Source organism: Nicotiana attenuata, unplaced genomic scaffold (genome assembly GCF_001879085.1).
Source record: "Nicotiana attenuata strain UT unplaced genomic scaffold, NIATTr2, whole genome shotgun sequence".
Taxonomy (NCBI): domain Eukaryota; kingdom Viridiplantae; phylum Streptophyta; class Magnoliopsida; order Solanales; family Solanaceae; genus Nicotiana; species Nicotiana attenuata.
In genome coordinates this window covers 174317-186871 of record NW_017671769.1, presented here as the reverse complement: position 1 = coordinate 186871, position 12555 = coordinate 174317, and the positions used below count along the sequence as shown (strand labels likewise).

The 12555-nt window shown below is 37.1% G+C and overlaps 1 long non-coding RNA gene across 7 annotated transcripts; it reads right to left on the bottom strand.

Annotated features, from left to right (window-relative positions):
- Nucleotides 1-1358: 1358 nt before the first annotated feature.
- On the bottom strand, nucleotides 1359-5646 carry LOC109210122. 7 transcript variants are annotated; one of them, XR_002065495.1, is made up of 4 exons: nucleotides 5503-5646; nucleotides 4257-5406; nucleotides 3716-3826; nucleotides 1359-2029 (listed from the first exon to the last, which is right to left on the bottom strand). It is a non-coding gene; the product is annotated as an uncharacterized LOC109210122 (long non-coding RNA). The 7 variants fall into 7 exon arrangements; XR_002065494.1 differs by having other exon boundaries at nucleotides 3716-4558; nucleotides 4673-5406; XR_002065491.1 differs by having other exon boundaries at nucleotides 3716-4887; nucleotides 5379-5406; nucleotides 5503-5644.
- Between the last annotated feature and the right edge of the window lie 6909 nt (nucleotides 5647-12555).

Below are 12555 nucleotides of genomic sequence, written 5' to 3'. Positions count from 1 at the left end.
CATAATGAAATCATAGGAGTATCTTCCTCATTTGCAGACCACTCCTCTCCACTGTCCTCCTCAGCTTTCACAATTTCTAATTCTGGATTTGATTCCTTACCATAATCCAAATCCAGTACAAACAGTTGTTTAGGAAGATTGCACTTATGTCCAACTGTGTATTTGTCATCACAAAAGTAGCATAGACCTTGAGCTCTCCTAGACTGCATCTCAGCAGGAGATATAGTCCTCCTGGTCTTAGAAGCAGCTACAGGTTTAGGAGCAGGCAGTCCCAATTTCTGAGGCACCATGGTGGAATGAGTAGGAGGTTTAGCTGTAGTTCCCTCAAAGGCAGGTTTCCTTATGTTAAATGATGATTGACTATTAGTGTTGGACCTCAATATTCTAGAGTTAGCTGCCAATGTTGCCTCAGCTAATCTAGCCAATCTATAAGTTTTGGATAAGGTCTGAGGCTCATGCATTTTCACAGAGTGCACCAGTTCTTCCTCCAATCCCCCCAGGAAGCAGGAAATAGCTTGGTTGACAGATAGATCACATTGAGCTAACAGTCGTGCAAAAGCAAATTGATATTCCCTAACTGATCCCATCTGCCTTAACTGTTTAAGTTCTAACATAGGATCAGAAAATTCCTCACTAAAGGTCTCAATCAAAGCAGCTAAGTATTCATCCCAGTCAAGAGCATCAATAGAATCCCTACATTTCAAGTAAGATTGATGCCATTCTAAGGCTTCATCATCGAAATTCATAGCTACTAAAACCATCCTTTGATTAAGAGGAGTTTTATCAACAGTAAAGTATTGCTCAATCCTATAGAGCCAAGTTTTCAAATTCCCACCATTGAATCGAGGAAAATTGAGGTTATGATTACGAACCGCCTGCCCAGCATAAGGATTTGGTCCTAAAATGCCTGGTCTGGATTGCAGCACCTTGTCTCTACCAGCTGAGTTAGAAGCACTGCCCTTCGACTGTTGGTGCAGATGCCATCCATCAAAGGAATTCTTCAACGAACCTACTAGCTGTAACAATTCTGCATGCCTTCGATCCAATTCCTCTCGTAATTCCTGCTGTTTTTGAATCATTTCTTCCTTGAGATCTAACTGCTGGGCAGCTAGATCTTCATACGATTCCTGCCAGTCAGTTGTTTGGTTCCCAGTCATGCCAGTCAGTTGTTTGGTTCCCAGTCATGGAATCAACAGTCTTACGTGGTCCCATTGCGACGAGCTCTGATACCAAATGATACCAAATTGATAGGTATCTAGAATGGAACAGTAACTAAGAAGAAGAAAAATGAGAAGAAAAGAAGAATAAGCAGAAACAGAACAGGAGAAGAAGAAGAGAATTCAGAGAAATAGAAGAGGGAAGTAGAACAATTTTCTGTATATTTCACTTTCACTTAACCACAACAATTACAATAAAGTCTGTATATAGGCTCACTACATTGAAGAATCTAGAAGTAGAAATGCTAAGTTCGCTTCTAACTAAATTTCCCGCCACTCGTACAATTCAAATTGTTAACTAACTAAACTAACTTAGCATCCACGTTGGCATCCGAGCTGGCTTCATTTGCTGATTGTGTATCAGTAGCTGGGAGAGAATAGTTTTACACAGTAATATGCTGTACACGATTTTCTTGGAAAAGATTGATGACCAATTTACCAATTTATCCCTACATGAACTTGTAATTATCAAAGTGCCCTTGTTCGTACATGTTCGTTCACCCCAACTGCCCTTTCTAAATAACTAGCTAGATAAGCCCGTGCTATGCACGGGCCCAACACAGTTGACATAGTTTTTAGAAGTCTTTCTTATAAAGAGTTGTACACAATCTTTATAGCAATCACCAAATAAAAGAGGAATTTCATGTACCATCACTTAAGTTGTAGTGACACAAATTAGAGATCTTCTAAAGTTAATGCAATTGTGTTCTGTACACATCTGAAACCGTCATGTCATTGCTTTGAAATCTCAAATACATGTGATGAGGACTTTTGAGGAGAAGTTGGAACTTTTCCTCCCGTGCCAGAGTAACCTGCAAGGCATTTTTAATAAATATCCAAACCTTTTCTTACATTATATATAGGAAAACAAACCAAACTATTACATTGTTTAAAGCCAAACATCATTCTGAAAGAACAAATATCACTGCCAAAGCTTTCACTCGACATTAAGATTCAGAACTGCACATGTCCAAAGACGCAACATACAGACAATTTTGCGTAAGACACTAAATAAAGCTTCTTGTATATTCCGTTTTTTCATCATCACACATACCAAAATCAGATATATGTAATACATAGCCATGGCAAAGAAAGGTGGGAAGTTCATAGATTTAGCCAAGCCTATCCTTCAATCGGAGTTATATCCCTCCCCACTAACAACGAAAGAAACAATGCTGTCTCAGCTATCGAAGTAATTCAAAAGCCTCTGTCTCTTCCATGGAGGAGGAAGATTCTTCTTTTACGCCAATTTTACCTTTTCTCCATTTTCTAACTCTACTTTTTGTGGCACTCTAGTAGCAGCAGAGTAACCTTCTTCCGAGACCAATTCAAGAACTACTTGGCTTCCAAGCTGATGAAAAGCTCAATAGTTCATGACTCATCCAAGAGACCAAGAACCCTATGGCCTCCAATACTGCAGCAACTTAATCCAAGTAAGGTTCAAGGATGTTGTCCATGGAAATACATGAGTAGTTCACAGAGCTGATAATTCCATAAAAAATACAGCAGTTTAGGGTTCTAAGAAATAAAAATTCATATGAGTCATCATCCTAGAGGTCTCTTGTGAGCTCTGCTATATCAAAAGGTAGTTCTATTTCCACTCACGCTACTACTCCCAGAAACATGCAATTCCGGAAGGTCTCTGAATGTTATAAGTGTCACATGTAGTTGGTTCTAGCAGGCAGGTAGTATTTACATTAATTTTACTATATACATACTGTTTTCAATTTTCATTTTTCCATCCTCTTCTTCTTTAATTTCCATGTGAATTTGTGGATATATTGTGGGAATTTTATCGAAGTATTGATTAGTAAACTAAAATCGAACCACAGAAATCATATTTCAAGGTCAACTATATGTGACTTCTGCGAATCTGGAGAAGTTTTTCCAAAAGTTGAGAGCTTGAAAGATCATCAAGCAGTTATGCATGCTGGTAATCCTTTTTTCTTCCTTAACATTGTTTTTTCTCACTTACTGTTCAAAATACTGTTTCACTCTGTTTATATCATGAGATTCAAGTCCATTTCTATTTAATCTTCTTTCCTTGGAAAAATCGCCCCTCGGCAGAAACAGATTATTCAATATTCCATAGAATCAAATCAAAGTACGGGAAAGTGTCTCACATGCACATGCGCAAAGCCAATAAAGAGCTATAAGACATAGATAATGGAAGATAGTCTCAGAGAAAACCAACTCTTCAAGTGTCAAAACCAGATGTTCCTATGCTACTATATGGAGAGAAAGTCTTACATATAAGTTCCAAAGCAACATGTTGAAACAAAAAAGTACACAGAGAGTTGTACATATAATTTATATTTGCTACGACATTATTGTAGGCCAGAGAGAATATCTCCAAAAATAAATCAGAGGATTTACCAATACCTCAAGAACCAAGAGCAAAAGCAAAATGTGTCCTGCCTTTAGAGAATTCTATTTCTTGTACAGAACCACCAAATTTTACCTCTTGTAATTGTATGAAGTAAGATTAATGCACTGACCTTTCAATATATTTTTTTGCTCGCTTTTCCCTGAAAGACTGAAATAGACATTGCCAGTGCTGCTGCAATTTCAGAAGGTCTGAGCTCCATGAAGCCAACATCTACCTTCAACTAATATCCAATCACCAAATCAAACATAGTAAAGATTTAAAGAGCAAATGTTATAGTAGAAATTGGTTCATCATATCCAAAGACTCAAATTCAGGCGAGACCTTTTATTATTCTTAGTAACAGTTGCATTAACCATGAAAAATAAAGACTATGGTGGCACTTAATCACCACTATTGTTCTTACTAAATAATTAAGAGGTGCAACTTGTAGAATTCTGCACTCCACTTCAAAGTGCTTAATTACACCAAAAGTTGATCCGTTTTCCAGTTTGACCTTCAAATATGATCAGAGGTGGATCTAGGATTTACGCTCTATGGCTTCAACCTTTAATGTTCTTAGCTTTGAAACTATTATATTTTTAAAGTCATGGGTTCATATCTACTATTTATTACAGTTTAGTAGATTTTTACACATAAATGGCAAGCATTACCGTTGAAAGTACTGGGTTCAGATGGTGCTAATTGAAAGAGAAATTGCTATATATCTACAATTGACTTGCAGGCAATTAAAGGGAATCTCTGCAAACCAAATAACACCTACAATCATCAGTGATGTTAAAAGGCTTATCTTGCACTTCTATTTCAGGGAATCTCAGTGGCACTGTCACCATCAGACAAACTCAAAAAATCATGAATAACATCACCAGAAGTTTTTTCATCTCCAGCTATGGAATTGCAATAACTTGGAGCCAAAAGAGTTGGCGTCTTGGTCTTCAGGGTTAGCAGAACTAAACTAATAAGAAAGAAGGAAGAGAACAAAAAAATTGATAGAGACAATCAAGAAAGATGACGTAGAAAGATGAGAGAAACAAATAAAACTTCAATAAAATGCAACGAATGTTCTTACCTTGTTAATCATGGTAACTATTATGGCCTTTAAAAGGTCGAAATACAACACATGATACTCCACACGGAAAGTAACCAAACCAGTTCTGCCATGAATAGACATTTATCAACGCGTTACACCCCAATATGGCGTTTTGAGTGTTTGGTCCAACTCTGAGATGTAAATTTGATTGAATGCTCAAAACCCCAAGTTCAAATAGTCAAATCACCAAATTCCTTTATGAAAATATAAGGTAAATGAAATTACTTAAAATTAGTGACATGAATTAACAGTTTCTTGTTAGAGATTTGGTTAAACTATGATGTACCCACCAAATCCAAATTACCAACAAAGAAACTGCAATCAAACAAAAAAAGATTACCAAAACAGAGAGGTCAAATCAGATGATAGATAGAATAAAGATAGATAAACATTGAAAGAGCGAAGACCAATATTCTAAATACTGACAAAAAAGTGCAAGAAACAAAGAGAGATTGCAGAAATGCGACTAAAGGACGAAACTTGCTCTTGAATTATCTAGGTACCAATTTCCAAACATGCATGAGTAAATCAAACCAATTTACGCATATGCAAGTGGGAAATTCAACAATAAAGTACCCCAATAGGAGAAAAAATCTAACATATACCCACCAAAGAACAGAGAACAAACGATACCCAACAAATTATGACTACAAAGAATATGAAATAAACAAAGAAAAGGCCAAACCTGATTTCCAGAGAGATCGAAGTTTTAGCTACAAAAAGCACAAATATGCAACCCCAAATGTTAATAAAAATCAAACCATCGTGCGACATTGAAACAGTAAAGTAGCAAAGGTAATTTTTATCACCTCACAAGACCATCGATAAAAACACCAGAGCAATCCGCTATTGAAGGAGAGAGAGAAGAGAATGCTGAATAACTCAGCAGAATGAGAGACACGCTTGAAGCAAAGAGCTGACCTGTGCTTTCAACCTTTGAACAGACAAAGGACATGCTTTGAGTAAAGTGGCATACACGTGTTAAATGGCCAATAAAGTAGGCCCATATATGTCAAAAGCCGAACAAGTAGGCCCCACATTGAGCAGTACAATTCAGATAACTATATGTACAGTAAATTAGAGCAGTGTTCCTACTCTTCAACTCTCACTTCTAAATATTAGTAATATATATATATATATATATATATATATATATATGGTAAAAATGTGCAAATGAGAACCCCAAAATTATCCGGCAAAAAAGAATATGATAACATCAGAAGTCATTTTTTTTATTGCAATATGATTACATGCTTGAATGAGTAATGCACGTCATTAGACTAACGAGAATAATTTAATTTAAATAAAGGTCAAAAACTGCGGTAAGATAGATAAATAAGGGAATAACTTAGAATAAAAGCAGAATTAAGGGAAACATGATTTCTTTCTTAATTCACTAGTTAAATAAAAAAAGGTACATTAAATGAAAAACATTACATAACCACTAAGTTGAATTATATTCTAATTTCATAGTTATCGGCACATGATCCGATATGACGCTTGCGATAGTGGATTGTTGGTTACACTCAAACAAATCAGTTAAGGCTGTGTTGCAAATAATCCTGTCTAACTTTGAAAGCCTATCCGGATTGTTGTTATCTTTAAATGTATACGTAAAGTCGAACTTCATGTCATGAATATAATCAATATACAGCAACTCCTTAAATGCAGGCAAATTGTCTTTGTCATCACTAGGAGACAAGAGGGTTCTCTCCGAATGGGTATCCAACGTAAGATTAAAATCCCCTATAATTATCCATGGATTTCTCTCAAGCAAAAGATGTTCAATAGGTCCTAAATGGAGGCCATATGTTGGATCTCCGTAAACTCCAATAAAGATAAAAATAATATTTGGGTTTTTAACTAACTGAAACTTTGAAATAATATACTGATTTTTGTTATAAGTATGTCCGTAAGTGCGGATATCATCGACATAGTCGGTATCCCACATTAAAGCTATACTCCCTTGTTGAAAAGAACGAATTTTATCCGACCACTCGTGTGTATCGCTAACCTCTTGTAATATTGCTATGTGCGGATGATTGATCCTCAAAATTTTTTTAATATGTTTATATTTCTTTGAACCACTTTCGCACTTGTTTACATTCCAAGAGAGTAATCTCACTTGTGAAAGTGCAGAAGAACTTGAACCTCCACTCATTTTTTTCACTTCAATAGTTACTACAGTATAGTTGGATAGGCTTGCATATTAACATGAATATTCTATATAAAGAAAATTTTACATAAAAGAGTTTTGATATTTATGTTAGAACTCTACCATTAGATCAGTTTCATAAAATCTTTTATATGATAAATATTTGACATTTATGTTTATATTTATACGTTTGATCAGTTTAGCAAAATTTTAGCCATCATTATGTTTTGGTATGAAATATTGTATGAAGTATATACTTGGTAAGATTTTTAAAACCTTTCAGTAGAACTAACAACAATTCTGTTTCACTATAGTAAGAATAATAATTAAAGTGGGCCTAAAAGTTGATGGGTACTTATGGTAATTCGAATTTAAAATCTTAAAATGTTGAATTGCCCTTTAGCTAACATCAGAAATTTTCATAAAGATTTCTATCCATTAGGCGTTAATTTTTTCATTGTTCCTCTAAAAATTAGGGGTGTTTAATTCGAATCGAAAAATAACACCGAATCGAAAGTTAAACTAAACCGATTAAATAATCTAATTAGATTTGATTTGGTTTGGTTTTGGTATTGAGTAAAAAAAACCTGAACTAGACCAAAATATAAATATATAATATTTTTTATATACTTTTAAGACTTCATATAGAATTTTCTTTAAAACATATCTAACAATATTTGGGATCCTCTCATGGGATGTAATGTTTAATAGAAATATGAAGTGTATCCATTTTTATTTACTTTAAATAATGGTTTGTATCGTCACTTTCTTATCAAGTATTATTGAAATGCGTCAATTTCTTTGTTCTTTCATAATCATATGTACAAATCTATTAAATTCTTATATCTTTTTCGAATTTGAAATGGTATTTTGATAATTTAAATTAAATGGAATATATCATTATTTAGGTATCATATTGATTTTAATGTTTAGTTATTAAATTTTGTTAACCTTGAAAGTATAAATCAAACGAAAAATTATTGTTAGACGACTAAGAATATAACTATTATATGTTACTTAAAAAATTCTCCCATAAGAATATTTTAATAGATAATATATTCGTTTTTTTTTAAATTTTTATTAAACATATATTCACTTATCAAAACTTTGTCTATAACTTTAACAAAGTGATATTGAAATAATTTTCATGTAACAAAAATCCGACAAAATTGAATCAATCCAAACCGATATACTCCCTATGTTCCAGTTTATGTGAACCTGTTTGACTAGACACAGAGTTTAAGAGAAAATGAGGACTTTTGAAATTTGTGGTCATAAGCAAGTGAGAAAAGGGTCCAGAGTATTTGTGTGGTTATAATAGATTCTCATTAAGAGTAGAATTGGAAGTTTAAGCTAAATTGTTTCCAAATTTAGAAAAGGGTCATTCTTTTTGGAACTGATCAAAAAGAAAATAGGTTCATATAAGCTGGAACGGAGAGTAATAGATTTGGTTTGGCTTCAATAAAAACTGAACCAACCCGGTCCATGTATACCCTCCCTGAAAATTTTCCATCTATGAATTTTGATATCATGATATATTTTGCATATACTTTAAATGTGTAACTCTTTCCTTGAAGATATAGTGGTTCTTCGAATCTCACGTCAAAAGGTAAATGCAAATATATTCTTGTATATTCTAACATTTCTCTAAAACATTTTAGATTCTTTTGATAGGACAACAATATAACTCGTAAATAATAATAACAATGAGTTAGAAGGTGATCCAATCACTTCTCATACGTAAAATAGAGCTATCAAAATAAGTTGTTACAAAAAATGTTATAGAATGAATAAAGTGAATATAACCTTCCCATAATAGTCTACAAACAATATTCCTACATAGAATATAGAAAGATCAATTTTCTTTTTTAATGCAAAAAACTAGTATATACAACAAAACTAGAGCACTATGAAAATAGAAGCTATTGAATTTTCCTAAAAAGTTATTTAATATTTTCTCTAGAATAGTTCACAGATTTAAATGACCTCCTAAAATTGTACAATCAATATTTTGGATTTGTAAATATATTTCTTACGTCAAACTGTGATGACCCAATAGGTCATCTTATGATTTAAATCTAATTCTGTGATCTGAAACCTTTAAAAGTCATGTTTTAGCCTTTTTCGATTTGCGTGTGCAGTCCGGGCGTCTTTCCGGAAGCTTTTATGTTAAAAATTGATAAAAATAAGAAATTTTGTCTAAAACCTTTATTTTTGTTGACTCCGGTCAATATTTTTGGTAAACGGATCCGAATGCGTATTTTAACGGTCCCGGTGGCCCGTATCGTGATTTGAGACTTGGGCCTATGCCCGGAATCAAAATTGGAAGTCCCTAGACCGAGATATCGGATTATGTCGAAATTTGAAAGTTGAAAGCTTAATGAAAGTGTTTGACCAAAGTTTGACTTTTTGGATAAGGGGTCAGTATTTTTGTTCTGCAACCCGGTATAGGTCCAATACCAAATTTATGACTTGTCTGTGAAATTTGATAAAAAACGGAGGTGATTTGACGTGATTCGAACATCCGGTTCTGAAAATAGGAATTTCAAAGTTTTCTTGAAAATTTCATGTGATTTGGGCTTCAATTCATAGTTCTAGGTGTTATTTTGGCGATTGATTGCGCGAGCAAGTTCGTATGACTTTTTTAGACTTGTGTGCATGATTGGTTTGGAGCCCCGAGGGCTCGAGTGAGTTTCATTTAGGCTACGGAGTGATTTGAACTTAGAAAATTTGCTAGTGTGTTTCAGTTCTTGTTGCAGGTCTCTGATCTCGCAATTGCGAGATCAAGCTTCGCATTTGCGACCACTGTTGGGTTCGCATTTGCAACCTACTCATCGCATTTGGGAAGAGTAGCTGTGGAGGCCAATGTTCGAAATTGCGAACAACCTCTCGCAATTGCGATGGGAACTGGGGAGGGGTACTTTTCGCATTTGCGGTCTTTGCATTTGCGATCTTGCCCATGTTCGCATTTGCGAACTATACCTCACACTTGCAAACAATGCAGAAGTGAGAAACGGTTCGCATTTGCGATGCCTCCTTCGCATTTGCGACATCTGCAGCTGGGTAAATGAGACTTAGACGTGATTTTTCTCCAAATTCATACCCAATATAACATCGAAATCCACCATATCGAGGAGTAGAAGATCTATACTGGTCTCAGGAATCCCAATAGTGACCACACACGAACGATATACACGATCTACAACAATAGCATCCCCCACAGGTATGGACACATATACAGGGGCACTCAAAGAATCAGAGGCACAACCAAATATGAAGCAAAACAAGATGACACATAGGAGTAAGTAGACCCCAGATCAAATAGAACTGAAGCATCTCTACTGCAAACTGAAACAATACCTGTAATAACATCAGTGACTCAACCTCAGGTCTTGCAGGAAAAACATAACATCGGGGCTGGGCCCCACCACTCTGAACCATATCCCTGGGACGGCCTCTAGCTGGCAGGCCTCCACGTCTAACAACCTGACCTCCACCTCTAACAGTCTGGACCCTACCTCTAACTGTCTGACCCCTGGCTCTGGCTGGCTGAGCAGGCGGTGCAGCAACTGGTTTCGGAACCATGGTATGCGAACTTTGATGCTCTGGATGAACACCCAATAATATCGGATATGTCCTCTTGATATGCCCATAAACACCACACTCGAAATATCTATCCTGATAGTGTTGCTGTGGAAATTGAGACTGACCCGAACGAGCCGGCTGACCACGGTAATAACTCTAAATAAGAGGTGTACTGATAGGAGCTGGTGGTGCACTATAGGCTGGCTACCCAGGAGGAGGAACATAAGAACCACGACTCCTTGAAGCACTGTGGGATGCCTGAAGCATTAAATGGAACGTCCTGGAGGATGGCCTCTACCAAAAGTACCCCTGCCTCCAGATGAGGTGCCGCTGAATACACCAGAATGATGGGGTCTCTTGTCTGACCCCTGACCTCCTTGTCCACGAACTGTCTCGACTCATCTGGCGACATTGGCTGCATCCTGAAAAGAGATCTCGCTCCTAGTCTCCTTAGCCATCTGCAATCTAATAGGCTGAGCAAGTCCCTCATTAACCTCCTCGCCCTCTCTCTCTCTCTCAGTAGGAAGCAGAAGAATAGCATGACGAGCCAAATCCACAAAACGGGTCTCATATTGAGTAATAGTCATGCTGCCCTGCTGGAGACGCTCGAATTGACGCCGGCCCTCCTCTCTCAAGGTGATAGGTAGAAACGTCTCCAAGAAGAGATGTGTGACGACCCGGCCAGTCATCTCATGAGTTACCGCTCCGTTTCCCCCATTTTCTGCTTCTTTATGCTTCATTATCCGTGTCTTAGGTGATCGAATTGGTTCGGAGTGGATTTGGTAAGAAATGAGACACTTAGTCTCTTTAAGGAAGGTTTGGTTTAGAAAAGTCAACCGGACGTTGACTTATGTGTTAGAGGGCTCGGATGTGATTTTCGATGGTTCGGTTAGCTTCGGGGGGTGATTTGTGACTTAGGAGTGTGATCGGAATTAGTTTTGGAAGTCTAGTGTAGAATTTAGCTTGTTTTGGCGAAGTTAGTATTTTGGCGATTTTCGGTTGGTAGGTGAGATTTTGATCCGAGGGTCGGAATGGAATTCCGAGAGTTGTAGTAGCTTCGTTAGGTGATTTGGGATGTGTGTGCAAAATTTCAGGTCATTCGGAGGTGGTTTGGTTGGGTTTTTGATCGAAAGCGTGTTTCAGAAGTTTTTAGAAAACTTAGGCTTGAATTCGATGTGAATTGATGGATTTGGTGTTGTTTGAGGTGTTTTGATGATTGGAACAAGTTTGAATGATGTTTTAGGATGTGTTGGTGCTTTTGGTTGAGGTCCCGGGGGGCCTCGGGTGAGTTTCAGATGGTCAATCAGACCAATTTTGGAACTTGGGAGTTGCAGATTCTGTTGTTTTGATGTTGCAGGGTGCTTGGCCTTCGCGATCGCGGGGGTGGTGTTGCGATCGCGTAGAAGCAATTTGGGAGGCAGGAAATTTGTTCATCGCGTTGGCGTTCGAGGGTTCGCGATCGCAGAGGATGAGTTGGTGATGCTTCGCGTTCGCATAAGACCCTCCGCGTTCGCATAGCAGGATTTGAGGGTCAGGGGCCTTTGCCCTTCGCGTTCGCGGCTGGAGGTCCGAGTTCGCGTAGTTTGGAGAAAGGCAGCATCGCGTTCGCATAGAGTATTTTGGGGTCTTGGAAAACTTTCTCTTCGCGATCGCCAGCCTTGGGCCGCGATCGCATAGAGGGAAGTCAGAAAGCTGGGCAGAAGGTTTATAAACATTTCATCTGCGAGCTTAAGTCATTTTTCCTCCTTTGTTGAACATTTTGAGAGCTCTTTGGGAGAAATTGAAGAGGGATTCAAGGAGGATTGATTGGAGGTAAGTTCTATGAACCAAAACGTGATTATATTGTGAAATTAACCTAGAAATTTATGGAAACTTAGCTAAAAAGGGAAGAACTAGGGCTTGGGATTTTGAGATTTTAAATTGGGATTTGAGGGGCCATTTGAGGTCGGATTTGAGAACTTTTCATATGTATGGACTCGTGGCGAGATAAGGAACCCGTTGATGTGAAAATTTCTGAGTTTCGAGAAGTGGGCCCGGGGCTCGGGATTTGTCAATTTCGGGATTTTTGATGTTTTTCGATTGTTTTCGCTTGGGTTTTGTTTCCTTAGCATATTGTGACGTA